Genomic DNA, 16,597 nt, shown 5'->3' with positions numbered 1-16,597 from the left:
CATGTTTTCCAGGTATTTTTTTCTCAGTGGGATTAATATAGTGGCATTTAAATAGAAATTTATATATTAGTTAAAATTCGGTAGCATTAACACCATTTTGGAATACGGTTAGTCAGGTGGGGGACACGGTACTGTTTAAACTCTTAAGTGTGTTTCTATGTATGTGTATGTATATAATAGTCATTTTCTTTTGCACATCAAAGCCAAGTTCCTCAGTATTTAAGTGTTTTCATTTCAGTTAATATTTGAAATGGTGGCTAAGGATATGATTCAGCCATTTTTTCATTTATATGGGTATTCAGAAGTGTAACAAAGTGTGAATGTGAGTGAAGACACTTTACTATGAGTTTTTTTGCCTGATAAATGCTGGCAGATGATATCACTTTGATGCAACAGCATTTTGAAATTTTTATATTGTCTTCTTTGGATTACTTAAAAAATGACTATCACTTTACTTTTTAAATCAGTTTCTCAAAGAAAACAGGTACTATTCTCCTGGTCATTGTGTTCCAGTATTGTTCCACTTGTATGGTTTATTTTCTTAAAAGTGAAGTGAAGTCGCTCAGTCGTGTCCGATGCGACCCCATGGACTGTAGCCTAGCAGGATCCTCAGTCCGTGGGATTTTCCAGGCAAGAGTACTGGAGTGGGTTGCCATTTCCTTCTCCAGGGGCTCTTCCCGACCCAGGGATTGAACCCAGGTCTCCCGCATTGTAGGCAGATGCTTTACCATCTAAGTTACCAAGGAATAAAGTATCATGTAATGTTCTCTGGGTGAAAATAACAAAGATTACCTCAACTAAGTGTGGTGGTGTGGTAGAGATTATTTTGTGTGTGTGTGCCTTTCAGCCACTCTAGTGGGAACTTAGATTATTTAGTCAGATCTAATGGAGGATAGTACATTCATGACTTGGGAACTGAGAAGATTTATTTCTGCTGTAATGATTTCAGAATGTAATGAATTTAAGGATTACTCTAGGCAAATTAGTCTATTCATCTCATGTTATTCTTCTGTATTGTGATGATTGATGCTAATTGATAATGATGTGAAGATAAAGGATGTAAAGTGAAGTAACTTAACACCTATCTGTGCATGCATGCTCGGTCATGTCCCACTTATTGCAACCCCATGGAGCCTGCCAGACTCCACTGTCCATGGGATTTCCCAGGCAAGAATACTGGAGTGGGTTGCCATTTCCTTCTCCAGGGGATCTACCTGACCCAGGGATTGAACCCAAATTTCCTGCATCTCCTGCCTTGGCAGGCAGACTGTTTACCACTGTGCCACCTGGGAAGCCCCATGCCTATCTGTATTATCCATCAAATTTATATACTACCAGCAGGTAGTTGAACATAAGATGTGGTAGGCTGTGTGAGAGTGAAAAAATATAGAGGATTGTCCTAGTCCTATGATGTATTAGTAGGTTAACTATCTATCTGATTTCTTGCACCTTACTTCTGGGATTACCTTCCTCCTGAAGTGTATCTTTTTAAGATGTTCCTTTAGTAGGTCTCTCTGGTTTGTAACATCTCTGTGGTTTGTGATACTTTGTTTTTGCTTGATGATATATTTATTTCATCCTCACTTTTGTTACTAATAATTTAACAATGTATGTACTTCTAAGTTCAGTTACTTTCTTTTGGTAGTTTGAAAATATTTTTCCATTGTCAGATGGCACACATTGTTGCAGTTGAGAAATCTATGCTAAATTTAATAGTTGTTTTTTTGAAGGGGGATGTCTTTTCTTTCTGGGTTCTTTATCTTTGGTATTCTGCAGTTTCACTTTGATGTGTTTGAGATTTCCTTTACTTATGTTGTTTGGGATTTACTTTGCTTCCTGAATCTGAAGGGGCTTGTCTTTAATCAATTCTGGAAAATTCTAAGCCATTATCTCATTATATACTGCTTCTTTTGTTTTTTCTTTTTTTCTCATTATGCATACGGTATACCTGCACAATCTATCCCCATGTCTCTCAACTTTCCTTTCATATTTCCTTTCTCTTTGGGTTGCCATCAGTAATTTCTTTAGATCTGTCTTCCACTTTATTAATTCTCTCTTTAACTGTGTGTAATCTACTATTTAATCCAAACATTGGCTTTGGTTTTAGTTATATTTTTTGTTTCTAGAAGTTTTACTTGACTCCTTTTCAAAGTTGCTTGGTGATTTTTTAAAAATAGTATCTTGTTTCTTGCTCCTGTCTTACTTTGCTTAATCATTTTAATAAACTTATATTCTGTAATAAATAATTCCAAAATCTAAACTTCATGAGCTTCATTATTCTCTTTGTGGTTTCTGTTGGTTCATTCCTGGCTTATTTTCTCAGATGTATTGTAGTTTTATTTTGAGTGCTCATGTGTACCTTTTGATAGCCTGTTTATCTGTGGAAACCCTTTCAGTCCTGTGTTGAGAGTGACCCTGTGCAATAAGGATATGTATTTGTTTCTTCTAGACCTCCAAGTGTTACCAGCCTAGGAGACTTACTTGACTTGAGGTTTCCTGGACAGTGTAGGTACTATAAATTTGAACTTTCAGACCTATGTGAGGGAAAATTTGTGGCTATGAATTCTAAAGGGAAAGTTTTTTTCCCATTGATGCCAAAATCCAGGCTGAAATATTTCCACATATTGACCTGGGTTGGTACAGGGGATTTTTTTCTCCTACTCTATTCTCAGAAAGTATAGTCCTCTGAATTTTCCAGCCTTGTGCAGGATTATAGTCCCAGCTCTTTCTACAGGCTCATAGCTTTGTCTTTGGTCTCTTGTGTCCTGGGTGTGCAGGAAAACCATAGAGATTTGAGGTAAGTAGGATCTTTCAACACAATGGAACACAACACAACACAACAGGATTCATTGACTTGGTTACTACTTTGGTTTCTTGCTTCTCCTCTGGGTTGAATGTGAAGTTTGGAAGCCCATCAGAGGTATTTCTCTCTCTGTTTTAATTGGAGGATAATTGCTTTATAATATTGTTTTGACTTCTGCCATATATAAACATGAATCAGCCACAGGTATATATATGTTTCTTCCCTTCTAAACCCTGCTCCCATCTCCCACCCCATACTACCCCTCTAGTTGTCACAGAGCACAGAGATCAAATTGCCAACATCCTCTGGATCATCAAAAAAGCAAGAGAGTTCCAGAGAAACATCTATTTCTGCTTTATTGACTGTGCCAAAGCCTTTGTGTGGATCACAATAAACTATGGAAAATTCTGAAAGAGATGGGAATACCAGACCACCTGACCTGCGTCTTGAGAAACCTGTATGCAGATCAGGAAGCAATAGTTAGAACTAGACGTGGAACAACAGACTGGTTCCAAATAGGAAAAGGAGTACATCAAGGCTGTATATTGTCACCTTGCTTATTTAACTTATATGCAGAGTACATCATGAGAAATGCTGGGCTGGATGAAGCACAAGCTGGAATCAAGATTGCCAGGAGAACTATCAATAACCTCAGATATGCAGATGACACCACCCTTATGGCAGAAAGTGAAGAAGAACTAAAGGGCCTCTTGAAAGAGGAGAGTGAAAAAGTTGGCTTAAAGCTTAACATTCAGAAAACTAAGATCATGGCATCTGGTCCCATCACTTCATGGCAAATAGATGGGGAAACAGTGGAAACAGTGGCTGACTTTATTTTTCTGGGCTCCAAAATCACTGCAGATGGTGATTGTAGCCATGAAAGTAAAAGATGCTTACTCCTTGGAAGGAAAGTTATGACCAACCTAGACAGCATATTAAAAAGCAGAGACATCACTTTGTCAACAGAGGTCCGTCTAGTTAAGGCTCTGTTTTTTCCAGTGGTCATGTATGGATGTGAGAGTTGGACTATAAAGAGGGCTGAGCGCTGAAGAATTGATGCTTCTGAACTGTGCTGTTGGAGCAGACTCTTGAGAGTTCCTTGGACTGCAAGGAGATCAAACCAGTCCATCCTAAAGGAGATCAGTCCTGGGTGTTCATTGGAAGGACTGATGTTGAAGCTGAAACTCTAATACTTTGGCCACCTGATGCAAAGAGCTGACTCATTTGAAAAGACCCTGATGCTGGGAAAGATTGAGGGCAGGAGGAGAAGGGGATGACAGAGGATGAGGTGGTTGGATGGCATCACCGACTCAGTGGACATGAATTTGGGTGGATTCTGGGAGTTGGTGATGGACAGGGAGGCCTGGCGTGCTTCGGTTCATGGGGTCACAAAGAGTCGGACACAACTGAGCGACTGAACTGAACTGAACTGGTTTGAGCTTATGCTTTTGAGAGGATGTTCTATTTTACTCAGCATTTTGTATATTTAATAGTGGGAATGTTTTTCAAGTTATCTAATAGTGTGCCTTATTGCTCCTTGAACCCCTTTTCTCATATTCTCCATATCAATTAAGTTTTTTTGCTCTATGTCTATCATCATACTCTAGCATCAGTCATGATTAATGCCTCCCTAATTCATTCCTTTCTCTTCTTGCACCTCAAAACTCCATTCTTCATGTAGCAATCTAGTATAAACCAAGTAATATCACTTCCCTGCTTACAACTACTTAATAACTTAATGGAATAAAGTCCAGCCTCCTTACCATGTCGTTTAAGATCCTTCTTGACCTGAATCTTGTCTTCTCTAGTGTTTTGCCGTACTATGCTACTGTTCTTGCACTAAACTGCAGTTACACAGGCCTTTTTAACTGACCTTAGCAAGTTCTTTTCTTCCTTCCTCTGCTTGTAATGCTCCTGAGTGCTTCTCATGACTCTCTTTCGGTTCTTAGCTTAAACGTCACCTCATTAAAGATGCTTTTACTGGCCACCTTATCCAAAGTAATCATCCTAGTTTTTTCCTCATACCAGATACTATTTTAGTTATTGTGTTTTTATATTTGGAAGTTCCACAAAGACAAAGTGACTAATGTTCACTCTTGTATCCCTGATACCCAAGGGTGACTGGTACATATTAGACACTGAGTGAATACATTGAGGAATCTAGTCAAAGCTATGCTTTTTCCAGTAGTCATGTATGGATGTGAGAGTTGGACCATAAAGAAAGTTGAGCGCCAAAGAATTGATGCTATTGAACTGTGGTGTTGGAGAGGACTCTTGAGAGTCCCTTGGACTGCAAGGAGATCAAACCAGTCAATCCCAAAGGAAATCAGTCCCGAATACTCATTGGAAAGAGTGATGCTGAAGCTGAAACTCCCAATACTTTGGCCAGCTGATGCAAAGAACTAACTCATTTGAAAAGACCCTGATGCTGGGAAAGGTTGAAGGCAGGAGGAGAACGGGACGACAGAGGATGATATGGTTGGACGGCATCACCAACTCTATGGACATGAGCTTGAGCAAGCTCCAGGAGTTGGTGATGGACAGGGAAGCCTGGCATGCTGTAGTCCATGGGGTTGCAAAGTGTCAGACATCACTGAGCGACTGAACTGAATAGAATTAATACATTGAGAAACTCCTCTGTAGATAAAACATAGAGGCCTTAATTTGCAAGGAGGTGGGCCTTAATTAGCACCAAAATACATTGAGTTGTAGGCATAAAGCAAAATGGATAGTGGATGAATTCTCAGAAACACATGTCCTGGAGCAGGTTCATGTAACAAAAATCGTCTTTCAGCATCTTTGGTTGGCACAGACCTTACTGGAGACAATGCTGAACTATACTGAGGTACTGGCGGTCTCTCTCAATATAGAGAATATCCCCCAAAAAAAGCAAGTGGGAGAGAGACGTGGAACACATCTCTAAACTACAACTCCCGGCAGGCCCCGCATGCACTCGCCCACTGGGAGGTGGTACTGTCTCCGCCCAGTGGAGCTCGGGCTTCGGTCCCGCCCCTCTCCGGTCCCCGCCGTCGCCCGCCCCCAGGGTTGTGGCCACGCGCAGCAGCGGTGGTTGTTCCGCTTCCCCTCTGGCCTGGGCCGTCGCCATTGCCGAAGGCTCCCTGCCCTCCCCTCCCGGCGCCCGCGGGGCTCGGCTGCCGCCTGGCCTAGCAGTAGCAGCGGCTGCGCTCCAGCGCGGCCCCTCTTCCCGCCCCGCTTCCCCTTCCCTCCCCTCCCCGCCCCGCGTCGCGCGCTTGCTCGGGGCGGCTCCGGAGCCCGCCGGGAGCTCGGCCGGAGGCTCCTCGCTGGGGCGGGGACCTTTCCTCGCCTAGGGTAAGTGTGCAGACTGGCCGGGACGCGGGCCGTCGTTCTCATTCCTCCTCGCTTCTACGCGGCCTGGCCGGCGCGAGCGGCCCGGGGCAGCTGAACTGCCCCGCGCGGGCCCGGGAAGCCGCCACCTGCGTGCCTGGAGCCGCAACTCTTGGGGCGGTGGCTCATTGTCTGCGCCCTCGGGCTGTTTTCTTCTCCGGCTCTAGCCTGAAATGGGAAGCTTGCTGGGCTGGTGAGATCTAACTCTTCCTGGACCCGGCCCTGCCCTGAACCCTGTCGCGCCACCGTCTCTGCCCTCTGTTGATCTTCCTTACCTTGCGTTTCAGCCGCCTTTTCTTCATTTACTTTAGTGTTCGACGAAACGTTTCGGGTTTTATTCCTTGATTTTTCGTCTATTACAGAGTCCCAGCTCCTCCTTATCTCTCTGGTCATCACAGTTTCTTTGCCGAGGCACATTGTCTAGAGCCTCTTCATTCTTTTCTAAACTGCAATCTGTGATCTCTTCCATATTCCGCATCAGTAGAAAACGAATAGTTTTCCGAGGGTTTGAGGGCCTCCGTTTAAAAACAGAACTTTCGGGTCTTCTCGTGATTCCTGTTTGATCATCCGCCAGGAGGTGAATATTTGCTTCTTTAGGTAACTTGGTTGAAGGTTGACTTTCACCATGTTTGGCTTTCTTTAAAACAGCACATACACACAGAACGTTGTCGAATATTCCTCAGTGGGCTCAACCTTTTGACTCATTCTTTAAAGATAGAGTCATCCAAGAGCTGAAGAGTGGAAAGCAATAGCCGTTGTCGTCAGTTGTTGTAGGGTTGTACTACCGGCCCTTGTATCTTATCTTTAATGGGAATACTCTGGGCAGTGCGAACGTGATTTCTTTCCTCCTTGATAAATAATGCCAACCCCTATTGGTTTAGTTATCTCAGATTTATTTTGCAAGTGATCTGTGTTTTTTTGTTTTCTTTTTCAACCTCTGTAAAAAGACAATCAAAGTGGTTAGGCCTAAAATTAGACTCCACGAGCTGTGTTTTGGATCAAGGTTGTTCACGTCACGTTTTTTCCCCTGCTCTGTTTGACTCTTCCGCTCTTGCAAGTAGGCAGGATATTGAAATGTAGAAGAATTTGCTCTGGGGGTTTTGTTGTTGTACGGTTATTCAAAAGAATAACATTGAATAAGGTTAGATTGGGATGCAGACAGTGAATGCTAATTTTTAAAGCAGGTTGGAACTTGTCAGCTTTCCCAGGAGCTCTGTGGCTTTTGTAAATCACACTCATAATCCCTTCTGTATAGTTTGTATGTATCTATGAAAAAATACGTATCTAAGTGAAACGTTTGTTCATGTTCTCTTAAGGGTATTGATTTAAGGCAACTCTTAAATCCTTAGTTTTTCTTTCTAGTTTTAACTAGCAAGAAACATAGACTTACATTATGAAAAATGAACCTTAAAATGTTTCTGACCTGTAACATATGTAGGTCTTAAACCCACTTTCAGGTTTTGGTGAAAGAGTTTGACCTCAATTCAGTGTTTTTTCAGGACTGTCATTTTGGTAGCGTCAGTTGTCCTTAATTCATTGAGAGGTCTTCTTGGCCTAAGGGGTTAAGGTCTAGAAATGTTGGAGTGTGCAAGTAGATGTGTTGATGTCAGCTTCTCTGCCAGCGCTTTCTATAAGCAGATACTTTCACTGAGGAAGAGTTCTGGGTATTCTGCTTCTCTTAGGGCCCTGATTCCAGTTTACAATTATTCAGAATTATTCTTCTGGACTTTTGACATTAAATGCTAACCTTGCAAACCCAAATTCATGAAGTTGTCTTCATGAATTCATGTCTTCATTCATTGTAGAATGTCTACTAAACAAATGAATAGGGGTTCCTATGAGTCTCTAGTCTTTATGGTGGGCAGATTTCCAAGCAGACATGGTTAGCAGTGGTGTATCTTTTCAATTATAGTTTTTTTTTTTTTTTTCTAAGAGAAAACTTGGAACTTGTTCGTGTAGCTGGGATAAACTTTCAGTTATTCTTTTTTTTTTTAAGTTTTTTTTGGGCTGTGTTGGGTCTTCACTGCTGCAGTTGGGCTACTCTTTAGTTGAGGTACGCAGGCTTCTCATTGTTGAGGAGCGTGGGGGCTTCAGTAGTTGTGGCTCGCCGACTTAGTTATCCCGAGGCATATGGAATCTTCCTGGACCAGGGATGGAACCTGTGTCCCCTGCCTTGGCAGCTGGATTCTTTACCCTTGGACCACCAGGGAAGTTCTCTATTCTTTTTTAAAAGAGAGAGACCTTGTTCAAATAGCTTGGGATAAAATAGGTAGATATTGTTAAATTCTTCCTATGTTTAATCTGTCTATATTGATTATTCTAGTATTTGATTATAACATTTCTTTTGGCTTTGTGAATTTTCTACTTTTGATTAAAATGTGAAACTGTACCTTGTTGTCAAGTCTTTAAGGTTTGGGATTCTGATCAATTTGTTTTTAAAAGCTCTTGCAGTTAGTTACAGGGCTAATTCCAGACTAATCAAGGAGGGTGTTAAGTTACTTGTGAATCTGAGTTGTCCTTTGTATCCTTCTTGTACCTTGGTAGAAGCAGAAAGAGATGCAAAGAAAAGGGAAAAAATATCCCTTGTTGCCTTGAAAAATACTCTTTTCTTCTGTGATAAGAATTGAGTGTCACCACTTCTTCATTTTAGGATCGCTAACCTGAATAAGAATAATCAGGCTGAATATTCAGGCCACATTTCAGAGGTCTAGTGTATTATCTCTAAGGTACATTAGTACTTGTCATTCCAGCTGTCAAAAGTGGTTAGGAGCTGGAGACCTGGGTTTGAATCCTAGCTCTTGCACTTCACTCTGGACAAGATATACATTCTTTTCAGACTTGATTTTTTCAATCTATAAGATGAGGATTAATAATAATAACAACAGTATAATACAAATTTCTTAAGGCTATTTGGAGCAAATGAGATAATACAGGGAAAATTACTTAACAAATGCTGTGCTTACATGATTAATAAATGTTAGTTAATATTCCATTCTAAAATGTGTTTTATATTTAATTGCTTCGGCAACAGATGTTATACCTAGAAACTTAGATTTAAGACCGCTTTCTAAAAAAAAAAAAAGACTGCTTTCAGAAAGTGGTTGGAATCTCAGGACCACGTTTTTGAGACCATAACTGTTAAAAATTACTTTTCAGGAAAAAAAAAGTTTCAGCAATGAAATCAAATATAGGTTTTTTAATACATATTTCTCAGATTTTAAAAGAGTTGTATTTCTCATAGAAAATTTAGAAAGTAAACTGTTAAGAAACAGGACAAAAATTACTGTACAAAAATCATTTAGCCCTCAGAGATAACCATAATTATAACAGATTAGAATAGTGAGTTTTTCCCCCTGATTTTAAAATTAAATTTCAAAGGTAGTCAGTTCATGCTATCACAAAAGATTCAAGTAAGTTATTTAGAGTAAAAAGTGAAAATTACTTTCCTTACTTTCTAGTCGCATTCCTTACAGGTACGCACTTTTAGCAATTTTGTTTTCTTCTATGCAATTAGAAATAAGCACAGTGTGTGTGTAATCTTACCTTGATTTTTTTTAATCAAAAATCTAATTGTTATAAATTCTTTTCCATCTCAGTACTTGTTATACCTCATGTTTTTAATGGTCATGCAATATTCTATTCTTTTCTTGTACTTAATTATTTATGGTTATTTGTTACTTCCACTTTTGGGCAACTAAAAGTGGAGCTTTAATGAACTTACTTATATCTTTGTGCACATGCATATGTATAGAAGTATTTCCATAAAAAGGATTCTTAAGTGTGCATTTTAATAGATGACAAATTGCTTTCCTAAAAGGTTATACTAATCTATACTTCTTTATTGAATTGCAGAAGCTCTTTACACATGGTAGATATTAATCCTTTGTTTAAGAGTATCTTTTCCATTTTACCTTTATCAAAAAACAATTTCTATATTTTCTTCTGGTACTTTAATAATTGTATTTGAATCTTAATACTTCAGGATTTTTATTTTTTTGGTGCAAAGTGGAGTAAGAGTTTGGCTACTGAAATAAAATATAGGTATGAAAATATTTCAGGACTTTGAGGTTGGTGTAAAAATTTGTCACATGATAGGGATTCAGAGAGGAATATTTTAATAGTTTTATTGTAAACATCACATCTGAAAAGGAGGGGGAAATGCCCTCTTTTGGCTCCTAGTTCTTGGCATCTACCTAATTCATCCTCAGGCTTCAAATTTCAGCTTTTGAGTATAGCTTTCTTTGGGAGTCTTCCCTGATTTCCAGTATGATTTAGATATTCTTATTGCTTTTGTATGTTTTAACACATTGATCCATAATCTTTCTTTGGAGTGTGCTGAAAGGATGAGTTATTCATCTGGAAATGAGAGTTAATATCTTAATTTTTGTCAATTGAAACTAATAAAAAAGCTGCAGAGAACTCTAGTTTTGGTTAAAATTGAAACACATATATACATACGGGCTTCCCATGTGGCGCTAATGGTAAAGAACCCGCCTCCAGTGCAGGTTAGAGGGAACAAACTCTGGTGGGTTGGGAAGATCCCCTGGAGCAGGGCACGACAACTCACTCCAGTATTCTTGCCTGGAGAATCCCATGGACAGAGGAGCCTGGCGGGCTGCAGTCCATATTGGGTCACGCAGAAACCCACTCCAGTATTCGTGCCTGGAGAATCCCACGGACAGAGGAACCTGGCGGGCTGCAGTCTACGTGGGGTCGCACAGAAACCCACTTCAGTATTCTTGCCTGGAGAATCCCATGGACAGGAGCCTAGCGGCTACAGTCCGTATAGGGTCGTGCAGAGTTGGACCCGACTGAAGCGACTTAGCACATATATACATATGCGTTCGGGGCTCTTTTAACCTACATTACTGAGTTCTTCCTAACATGTTTCTGATCACATTATTATCTTGTAGATAATATTTTTTCATCTACATATTTAATAAGTTCTGGGAAAAGAGGTTTTATTTTAATCCTTATTTCATAGGTGCATTTTAAGGTATAATCTCAGCTTTTAAAAAATTAATTCCTATTCTTGGATTCCCTGGCAATCCAGTGGTCAGGACTCTGTTTCCTCTGTGTTTCCCCTGGTTGGGGAACTAAGATTTCAAAAGCCACATGGTGTGCCCAAAAATTAAAAAAAAAATTAATTCCTGTGCTTTTTAATTTTGAGATTTGGTTTATAAAGCAAAACTGTTACATAATAACCACATGAACAACAAGAGTTGGAGTAATACTTTTAGACACAACTTCATTTTCTCTAAAGATCAGATTATTAAAGAATAAAAGGTTACATTGGCAGATAATAATAGTAAAAATATAGCCAGGTGTTTGATAAGAGTATCTATTGTAAATTCTTTCTGAACTTTTTCAACTTCCTTATTAAATATTTGAAAAGAATAAAGTTTTTTTTTTTTTTCAAAAAAACATTGCCTATGAATGACTGCTGTTAATACAGTATTTTGATATTTCTTTATATTTGGTATGTGTACATAATTTACTTTTCTGAAATTTTGGAATCATATTTGGTGGAATTTGCTATCTTGATTTTTTTTAAACTTAACATTAAATCTTGACAGTTTCCATCTGTTCTCCCTAAAATCATTTTTAAAAATGATTTCTAATGTTTGCCTAACGTTCTATTGTACAGCTGTGCCTTAGTTTCACTATTTTCTTACTGGCCAGTGTGTAATTTATTCCAGTATTTTATACAAATAATTCTATAGTGAATATCTTTTTATTTTTCCCTGATTATTTAGACTATTTTCTTAGAAATGAAATTACTGAATAAAAACGTATAAACATTTAAAAGTATTAAGTTACTCTTCAGAAATGTTTGATGTGTATTACCACTAGCTTTGTGAGTCTCATTTTCTTGCTGTTGTCCTTGAAACAACCATCATTCTTAATGAAATTATTAAATTTGCTTAAATTTGTTTATTGGTAGGCAAATAAAAAATTAGTTTAATTTGCATTTCTTGTTTACATTATAGTTTTGTTTTTGTGGATTTGGTTTAGTTTATTATTTCTGATAAATATACAGAAATAACTAGATTTTTTTTTAGTACTCTTAAAAATTTTTTTGTGCTATTTTAAAAGTTAGTTTCCATTCACAGTCATTATAAAACATTAGCTACATTCTGTGTGTTGTATGAAACATCCTTGAGCCTATCTTACACCCACTAGTTTATACCTGTAGAAATAACTAGATTTTTGTGTTCATGATTATTTTTATTATCTTTCTGGATTTCAGTAAAATTTTATTTACTTTTGTTTTCCAGGTTCCTTGTCTTACCTAAAAATAATAGTAACTTTTGCTTTACTTCCAATAGTTATAGTATTTATTTTTATTTTAGCTCTTTATTACATTGATTAGAATCTCCAAGACACAGTTAAATTAGAGAGGTGATAATTGTCTTGGAATGTCTCTGGTATTTTTACAGTTAAGGATGAATACAGCTGTTGTTTATTTTCTTCTTTATGAAAAATAATTGTCTTCTGAATTTTATCAAATGTTTTTATAACACTTACTTAGGTGTTGGTAAGGTTTTTCTTTTACTGCTTACAAAAGTAGGTAAATAAATTTGCTGATAACATTCTCAAGATACTCAAAGACCTATATTATGAGGAACCAAACTTGTTAGTCAAGTGTACAGAATTTATTTAAAGAGTAGAAGAGAATCTCATAGGAATTTTTAATAAGAATCCACAGTCCACATAGTAACTTCTGTAGTCTATGGAGAAATCCTTACTGTCATACATCAGCTTTGATAAGTTCATATCTAATATTTTTTAAGATATTCAAATTTATTATATGGGTATATGTAAATTTTTATAATTAAAATCTGTGGTGTTCATTTCCATCATTTACTAGTGATTTTGTTATTTTTCTTAATTTGATTTGACAAATGTTTTCTTAGTAATTTTTTAATAAGAAACTTTGAGATTCATTCTGTTAATTTTCTGTGTTCTGATTTTCTAACTTCTGCTTTTTATTTTGTTCCTGCTTTTTTTTGTTGTTATACTTTTTCTAACTTAGTAAATTCTTAGTTCTCTCTCTCTCTTTTTTATTTAATGAGAACATTTAATGCTCTTAATTTGCCTCTGGGTACAACTTTGCACTCTAAAATGCCTCTGAATGATTTTCTTGTGTTCATTGCTTTCCAAATAGTTGGTAGTTCTAATTTGATCCTCTTTGACTCAGGAGGTATTTGGTACAGTTCTGTTCACTCTTAGTTCTTTCATTGTCAGTGACTATGGTTTTTAAAAATATTTTTGAGTTTATTGTGGGTTTCTTTGTGACTTAAAGCATAATCCAATTTTCTAAGTGTTCTTTGAAAACTTAAAAAGAACATTTTCTATTTGCACATAGTTTGTATACACACATATATTTATTCAAATTGTCTTACTCCTTATTAATAGTTTTTATTAACTATAAGACTTAGCCTTTATTAAGTTTTTAATCTTAATCTGTCAAAGACTGAGAGGTAGTGTTGTTTCTGAAAAGCTTATGCTTACTTATATTGAGGCCTTTATGTTTGTTTCTTCTGCCTGAATACTGTCTTCCTTTCATATGTCACTGCTTTAAAGAAGCCTTACCTGATCAGCCATCTAATATAATATAGCCTCCCCTGCCCCTGCTCAGTATCTAACTTTCTGTCCCTTTGTGTTTTTCTTTATAGCACTTCCACCTGAATTTATTTTTTCATTTACTTGTTTATTTCTTTGCTATTATTCTGTTCAGAATTAGAACAAGTATGTATGCAGTAAGAATGTGTTTGTTGAGTAAAGGGTGCCCAGTTTTTTAATGATTTTTATTTTTAAAAACATTAATAGACTTCATTTTATACCATTTTAGGTTCACAAAAAAAATTGAGCAAAAAAGTACAGAGAACTCTCATATACCCTGATCTGCCCCCTCCCTTCCCTTCCGCAACCATCATTATGCATTATGTGGTATGTTTGTTACGATTGATGAACCACTATACATCACTATCAATCAGAGTTCATAATTTACATTAGGATTCACTTTTGATATTATACATTAATATAATGAGTATTGGGTATTGACAAATGGTGGATAAATGCCACGTATCCACCATTACATTATCATATAGAATAGTTTCTCAGCTCCTAAGATTCCCTATGCTCCTCTTATTTGTCCCTCCTTTTTCGCTAATCCTTGTCAACTACTGATGCTTTAACTGTCTCCATGGTCTTGCCTCTTCCAGAATGTCATATAGTTGGATTATACAATATGTAACCTTTTCAGCTTCTTTCACTTAGCAGTATACATTTGAGTTTCATTCATTATTTTTTCATGGCTTAATAGCTGATTGCTTTTTTGTGCTGAATACTCCATTGTTGGAATAGACCACAGTTTGTCTATCCACTTACCTATTGAAGGACATCTTGGTTGCTTCCACCTTTGGCAGTTATGAGTAAAGCTGCTATATAAACATCCATGTTTGGGTTTTGCATGGGTATAAGTTTTCAGCTGATTAGAGTAAATAGCAAGGAAAATGATGCTGTATTGAATGGTAAGAATGTATTTAGCTTTGTAAGAATCTGCTAAAACTGTCTTTCAAAGTGACTGAACCATTTTGCTTTCCCAGCAGCAATGAATGAGAGTTCCTGCTGCTCAAATCCTCATCAGTATTTAATGTTATTCTTGTTTTGGATTTTAACTATTTTAATAGATGTGTAGTGCTATCTTGTTTCAGTTTGCAATTCCCTAATGAAGGCTGAGTGTCTTTATTTCAGATGCTTCTTTTGCAAATATTTTCCCCTACTCTGTGGCTTGTCTTGTCTCAACCCTGATGATTTTTATCATGTTTTTGGTATAATATTATTGATGCATGTTTTAAGTTCTGTACTGCTAAAGGTCTGCATTCCACCTAATCAATAAAAAATTGTCATATTTAATCTGAGTCTTTTATTTTACTTAAATTCATATCAGTCCTGTTCTTTGTTTAGTAAATTATTAGCTAACTTTTTCTTTCCATGCCACTTTTAGCTGTAGCTCTTTTAAATTATAACTACTGAACTACTAAAATAGTTTTGTTTTAATCTAAAATGAATACTGAAAACATTTATGTGTATTGTAATTTTGTTGAGTGTGTTTCTGTTATTTTTTAATGCTTTCTGTTTTTTAATGGCTCATTGCTACTGCTTCTACATTTTTGTGAAATATACATAATGTAAAGTTATCATCTTAACCAATTTTAGGTGAAGTTAACTATTAAACAACATGAGTTTGAATTGCCCGGGTCTACTTATGCCTGTTTTTTTTTTTTTTTCCTCCTCAATAGTAAATACTATAGTATAGCACTCTTCAAGGTTGGTTGAATCCTAGGATGCAGAAGTGCAGTTACAGGGGAACTTTGGATTTGGAGAAACCATGTTATGGAGAACTGGACTGTGGGTTATACTCAGATTTTTGACTGTGTGGAGGGTTGTGCCCCCAACCCCAAGCTGTTGAGTCAACCGTATTCAGTTCTTTGGCATTAAGTACACTTACACTGTACAACCATCATTACCATCCATCTCCAGAATTTTTCATCTTTGCTAACTGAATCTTTGCACTCATTAAATGCTGACCCTCTATTCCTCTCTATCCACAACCCCTCGTGACTGTGCCTGATCTACTTTCTCTTACGATTTTGCCATTTCCAGATGATTCATATAAGTAGAATCATACAGTATTTGTTCTTTTGTGTCTGCTTATTTCATGTAGCATATTTTCAAGGTTCATCCTTCCTATAGCATTTATGGGGCTTCCCTGGTAGCTCAGCTGGTAAAGAATCCACCTGCAATTCAGGAGACCCTGGTTCAATTCCTGGGTTGGGAAGATCCCCTGGAGAAGGGATAGGCTACCCACTCCAGTATTCTTGGGCTTCCCTGGTGGCTCAGATGGTAAAGAATCCACCTGCAATGCAGGAGACCTGGGTTCGATCCCTGGGTTGGGAAGATTGCCTGGAGGAGGGCATGGCAACCCACTCCAGTATTCTTGCCTGGAGAATTCCCATGGACAGAATAGCCTGGTGGGCTACAGTCCATGGCCTCACAGAGTTGGACAGGGCTGAATGACTAAGCACAGAATGTACCTGAAGCTTCATACTTTATTTTTTCATTTCCAGAAATATTTTTGGTTACTTTTAGTTCTGTTTTCTTCTTGGAAACACTTGTAGTCATTAGGTTAGCTTATCATTTCTGTCTTGTGTGTGTGTCTCAAATGTTTGTCTTTATCACTCATTTGATTTTCCTTTATCACCTCTGGTGTCAGCTTTACTTCTGCTATTAAAATTTAGTTTCTTTGCATCTTTTAAACATTTACTCCATTCTTTTTTTTGCTCAAATTACCTTCATTTCATCTTGGTCTTTTCTCTTTATATATGCCTGTTTCATGGAGTTTGCCAAACAGTGTTTAGA

The 16,597-nt window shown here is 37.5% G+C and overlaps 1 protein-coding gene across 1 annotated transcript in view; it reads left to right on the top strand.

Annotated features, from left to right (window-relative positions):
* Positions 1-5,896: 5,896 nt before the first annotated feature.
* Positions 5,897-16,597, top strand: part of PAK2 (p21 (RAC1) activated kinase 2) — an 89,484-nt gene continuing 78,783 nt past the window's right edge. Inside the window, exon 1 of the mRNA XM_061166899.1 lies at positions 5,897-6,133. The gene's annotated coding sequence lies outside the window, so the exon portion shown is untranslated. The remainder of the gene's footprint in view (positions 6,134-16,597) is intronic.

Source organism: Dama dama, chromosome 19 (genome assembly GCF_033118175.1).
Source record: "Dama dama isolate Ldn47 chromosome 19, ASM3311817v1, whole genome shotgun sequence".
In the NCBI taxonomy this organism is placed as follows: domain Eukaryota; kingdom Metazoa; phylum Chordata; class Mammalia; order Artiodactyla; family Cervidae; genus Dama; species Dama dama.
This window is presented reverse-complemented; position numbering and strand designations above follow the sequence as displayed.